The following is a 6,229-nucleotide window of genomic DNA, read 5'->3' on the forward strand; positions in this document are numbered from 1 at the left end:
TTAGTGAACATGAGTAATTGAACTTCAGAAAATGAGACTCACAGAGGGAATCAAAAAGAGCCACTCTCTGAAGAATGTCAGCCAAAGAGGCCTCAGCCATCACCTGTGTACTAATGATTTCGAATATAACTAATTCCAGAACTGTCTCTCCTCTCCTGAGTTGCAAACATATCCTTTGAACCCCCTACACGACATTTCCACTTGAATAATCTGCTGAAAACCCAAATTCTATATGCACAAAACTGAACCTATAATCACTCCCCTCAATAGCTCCTTGCAAAAAAAAAAAAAACCCTTCTGGTAATCTCTACTAGGTACTTGAGAGTAAATCTTGTTTCTTCCTTCTCCACCTTCCTTTCTCCCTCAACTACCACTATCAACTGTTTGCCATGTCCCACGAAATGTATCTCCAAAATCTCTTACCTATTCATACCTCTCCGTGCCTTCCTTTCCCTACGCTGCCCAAGTCCGGCACTGTGTCACCTCTTAACTATAGCTTTATAACAGTCACATGCTTCAATCTCTCAACGGTTTTATTTCTCCTCAACACATCAACCACAGCCATCTTGCTGACACAGATGGCCAACTCTTTAGATATCCTACACAGCTCTGATCATACCCATGCTTAAAATCTTTATGGTCTCAAAGCTTAGCTCAACTGTCAGCTCCTTTTCCCAACTGTGCTCCCTGCACAAAGGAGAGTTAGTCATCACCACCTTCAGAGTTTTCCATTGCAGTTTATGCTAGAGCAACATTTATCCCATTGAGAATGGATAGCCATGTATGTTGTGTTTCTCCCTACTCAGCCACGATTATGTGTGCCTTGATGGCAAGGATCTGGACTTACTAACCTTCACATACCCAGCATCTATCCTAGTGCTTAGCATCCATGTTAAATAAATAAATAAATTCGTCGATTTAGAAATGGCTGGATCATAATCATACAGTGTCAGATCCACGTGCTGAAACAAGCTTTAATCATCTTTCTTTCCAAACATAAGGATATTCATGAAGCATTTTACTACCAAACTCTCTCTAGAAGGAAAACAGGGGTGGAAAACGGTACCTAGTATTTCTAACCTGGAGCAGAAGGTGCCAAATTTCACAGAAACTTTGTTCCAAAGCAAATTTTCAGAGGGGCTTGTATTCTGCAAAGGTGTAGAGGTCAGATAACTAGCCGATTAACTTCGCTATGCACTTCCATTTGGAAGACTTATCTGAACGTTTCTAACGTTTTTTCTTCCCATCTCCCTTTGCTTTATCCTTCACACCCTCATCATTGAGAATGCTAATAGCCTTTAAAGAAATCAATATCCTGCCATTGGGCTCTCACAAGGAGTGCAGTGCTGGACTGGCAGGTGAGTCATTATAGCACTGGTTATGGAAACAGCTGCAAACCTTTCCCAGGGACATCAGCTGGGATGCAAAAGGGCAGAATGTGGCCTTAAGATGAAACTGAATGCAAAGTCAAAATTAATTTAACTTATATTTTATTTATGCTTCAATGAATTAATAATCAAGGATATTTGCATGGGCAAGGTTTTTAAGCCGTAGAGTATCCTTTGATTGAATTAGTATTTCCCTTCAAAAGATATTTTAAATATTAGCACAATAGAGCATATTGGAGTGACATCCAAAAATCCATTTGTGAAAATTCTTTATACCTTATGCAGGTGAGTAGGTAGCGAGTGATGACACCCTTACACAAATTTGCTTTCATGGAATTTTCTTGTAGTAAAATTATATACGAGACATGAGACTTATTGGTTTGATAGTTACTGACCTCCATCAGTATCCTTCAGCATTATTTTTCTAAATTACATCCAAAAAGCCTATTGAGGTAAGAATTTACTTAGGTTCAAGAGTGATAAAGAAGGTAGGAACAAATCCTATTTATGTATCAAGAAACTGAGGCATATCTAACTGGTTCTTTATTTCCCCAAAGATGTAACTATTACTGCTAATGAATTTGAGGTCTCCTTGGCCTCCCAAATCTTTAATTCCTGTTTTATGGGTACACATCCAGATATTTCCTCTGCAATTATTTTCATAGATATTCATATGGAGAGATAAATGATGGCATTTGAGGCCTTCATATTTATATCATGCTGATAACATTATTCCGAAAGGTGTTTTTACTTAATCTTGTTTGTGGTTAAGAACAGCATAGAGTCAAATCCCAACTCTGCCCCTTTATCACTTGTGTGACTTCAGACAAGTTATTTAACCTCCTCCCTGCCTCAGTTTTCCCATCTGGCAGATGGAGATAATAATATTACCTCCCTCATAGGGTTTTGTGAGGTTTAAACGCAAATCCTTTAGAACAGTGCTTGATACATGGCATAAACTCTATGTGTGTTGGCTTACTATTATCAGTGCTATTGTTTTCCTTATTTTTCTTAATTTCTGAATATTATTCCAAATTCTGAAATGTGTAGGGATCTCCTCCATCTCATGCCTTTAAATACCATTCACATGCAGCTCTCACGTTTCTGTCTCTGAGCTGTACCTCACCACCAAATTCTGACTCGCATATAGAACTGTGTACTCTCCGTCCCTAGCTGGATGTCTAGGAGATACCTCAGAGCTAGCGTGTCAAAACCTATACTCTTGGCCTTCCCCCAGCACAGCCACTCGTCCTACTCTCCTTCTAGCTGATAAGGCTAAAGCCCTTCGAATCCTCTTGGACTCCTTTCTCCCATCCAAGTACTAACCAGGCCCGACCCTGCTTAGCTTCCGAGATCACACGACATAGGGCGCATTCAGGGTGGTATGGCCATAGAGTCTGACTCCTTTCTGTATCTCTCACCCCATATCCTATCGATCAGGAAATTCTGGTGACCGTATCTTCCCTACATACACATCCAAACAACTCTCACTACATCAACAACTCCAGCTCTGGTCACAGATACAATCATTCTCATTTAGATGATTGTAATAGCCTCCAAACTGATTTCCCTGCTTCCACCCTTGCCTCCCTTAGTCTGTTCTCCACACAGCATTAGCAAGATCCTTATCAAATACAAAGCAGACCTTCTCACTCTTCTATTTGAAACCCTGCAATGGCACAATGGCTCCTCTCATTCAGAGTCGAAGGCAGAGTCCTCACTACAGCCACCAGACCTACCTACAAAATCACCCCTACTTCTGACCTCACTTCATACTAGTCTATTCTCAATCATTCTCTTCCAAGAGAGTTATATGGCCTCCTTGCTATTCCATGAACCATCAGGCATGCTTTCACTGAAGGATTGTTGCACTTATTAGAACCCTAACTAGATGCTCCAAACATCCACATGTTTCCCTCCCTCATATACTTTCAGGTACCGGTTCAAATATGACCTTTTCACTGAAGGCTCTCTGATCACAGTATTTAAAATTACAAACCATCCTTCCCATGTCCCAACTCTGGCCCCACACTTTCTATCTCATGACCTGCTTTCTTTTCTCCATAAGTATTGCAACTTCCCAATACTTTAGTTTTTAAATTTGTGTTGTTTGCCTATCTCTGTCTACTATAACACAAGCTCCCTGAAGGTATATATTTTTGTCTCTTTGTTCAATGCTTTTATCTCCAGTGCCTAGGATAGTGCCCGGCACAGGGTAACTATTCATAAATGTCAATAATACTGAGTGTCAGAAAATATTTGGCAAATAAATAAGTTAAGGCACTATGACTTGACTTATTTCCCTGATGAGTGACATTTAAATTGTCTTCTGTAATGTGAATATCTGTGCATGTCTTCCTAGAGTAAATATTAAACAGGGGAAATGCAGGGTCAAATATTTGTACAAATTCAGCTTAAAATTTACTGACCACCTGACCTCCAAAACATCTATAATAACTTATATATCCAAGAACAGTATGTAAAAGTACTCCTTCAAAATCCACCTCAAACACTTGTGTCTTTTAATCTATAGCTCTTTTTGTTTAGAGTACCCTGTCTTTAACTCCCATTCTCTCCCTAGTGAAACTCTACTCATCCTTTAAAACCCAACTCAACTGTCATGACTGAGAGGCAAGCAATCCCCTCTGATTTACCTGGTTGGGGCAATTAGCCACTTCCTCCTCTATGCTTTTACAGCACACTTTTATATACCTCTGTTTTAATCTTTATCGTGTTGTTTTGTAATTTGTGTTTCTGGATTTTGCACTACACAATGAGCTCCCAGGAGCTAGAATATTAGTCTACCTTTAGATCTGGTGGAATGTAGGCAGAGAGAAGTCAATCAATCCATACAATAATATATTTCTTTGAATGATGTTGATTCTTTGTTGTCTCCTCCAGAGATTCTGATTCAATAGCTCCTAAGGAAGACCCAGGTATCTGAATATTTATTCAGCATCTCCAGTGATTCTAACTTAATCCTTCCACCAAGCATGCCTTGAGGGATACAATTACTAAGAAATACTAAGGGCAGTGTACTAGGATCAAGCATTGTAGAATTATATCCTGATGTACCGCTCACCATTCTTACAGGTGTGTTTGTTAAAAAATCATTTTTTAGCCACTTTATTAGGCTATGATTGACAACAAAAAACTGCACACATTTAATGTATACAACTTGATAAGTTTTGAGATAAGTATACACCCGTCAAACTGTCACCACAATCAATGCCATAAACATCCATCACCTCCAAATGTTTCCTCCAGCCCTATTTTGTTGTTTAAAACCTCGGTATTATTAGGTATCTTCCCCAAAGCTCATGAATATCAGCCAACTGATATCTTCCCGAAAGCTCATGAATATCAGTCAATTGATTCAGTGAACTGCACATGAGAATAAAGAATTTACTGGCTACAATTCAGTCCAATTAAACTAAATCAAAGAATGCAAAATAAATCTTGTTGTTTTAGTTCTATGCTTCAACTTACTGAAATATGAGTCAGCAGAGTTATTGTAGCTTTCAAATGGGAGGAAACAGGAGTATATGGGAGGAGAGGATGCTGTTCTGCACATACCAGACAAACAGAATAACTAGAACAGATATTCTTATCAATCTTTTATAGAGATGAAAACCAAGGTTTAGAGCGGTCGAGTGATTCACTCAAGTACACACTTCCTAGTAACTGATAGAATTTAGATTTTAAACCAGGTCTTTCTGGCTCCAAAATTGATGCTTTTTTCCATTATACCACATTTCTCCCATATACTCCAAAGAAAATATTGTTGAGTGTGTAACAAAATGATTTGTGCTTCTTGTGATGAGTTACCGAACACTATCATTTAACAGCTGTGTAATCTTCTACTGGTCCTTTCATCTCTTTGGGTAATGGATGAAAAAAACAATAGTGCTGACCAAAGGAAGTCTATAGGAGCAAGACCAGCACAGAGGAGCTGTCGGGAGATTCCAAACATGGTGACTCCATGTCCACTCTACAGTGCCCATAGCTGAAGACTATCATGGACGTTGCATGCCTAGAATGAGTGAACAGAGCAGTGCTTAGGGTGACAGCCATGTTATGTTTTGGTCCTAACAAGTGGAGACAAAGTGCCTAAGACCCATATTGAAGTACCTACTTCCAAATCCCAGCCCCCCCACTTCACTGGCTATTTGAAATCTGACAAAATATTTAATCTCTCTCAGCCTCAGGAGCCCATCCACCAAATGGGGATCGCAGTATCTTTTTCAAAACAGGAGTGAATGAGCAAGAGAAGCTGCCACAAACCAAATCTCAGTTGTCACTATTTTTATTATACAACAGTATAATCAAGTAGTCAATGTAGACATCTAAAATTTCCATTCTCTTACAACCAGAAAGAAAATCCAGTATGCTTAGGTACCAGGGGTTAGCAGAGAGTGTGTGCTCCATGTTGATGGCTATAAGAGCCTAGAAGTTTGACTTAAGGTTTCAGTTTGTGTTGGTTCAGCGTTGCCTAAATATCACCTAAATAAAATTCTCAGGGAACTGGCTACTTTGCATTTTATGTGCTAATAGAGATTGTGACCTTCTTATCCAGGTCTGGAAACCTTATCACATTATCTACACTGAGCAACAATGTATGCAATATTCTATTTATCTACTTAACAAGATCACTTATTTAATATTATAATTATTTTCTTCATTTTTTTATTCTCCATGTGATAAAAGCTAAAAGAATATTTTTTTACATTAGTGCATTAAGATAATGTAAGCCAGGCGCCTGGCTGACTCAGTCGGTGGAGCATGACACTCTTGATCTTAGGGTTGTGAGTTCAAGCCCCAAGTTGGGTGTAGAGATTACT

The 6,229-nt window shown here is 39.0% G+C and overlaps 1 long non-coding RNA gene across 2 annotated transcripts in view; it reads right to left on the bottom strand.

The window, feature by feature from the left end:
* Positions 1-6,229, bottom strand: part of LOC144617375 (uncharacterized) — a 95,196-nt gene that overhangs the window by 64,239 nt on the left and 24,728 nt on the right. The gene's annotated exons all lie outside the window — the stretch shown is intronic.

The sequence above is a fragment of the Panthera onca genome, chromosome C2 (assembly GCF_046562875.1).
Source record: "Panthera onca isolate mPanOnc1 chromosome C2, mPanOnc1 haplotype 2, whole genome shotgun sequence".
Lineage (NCBI taxonomy): Eukaryota > Metazoa > Chordata > Mammalia > Carnivora > Felidae > Panthera > Panthera onca.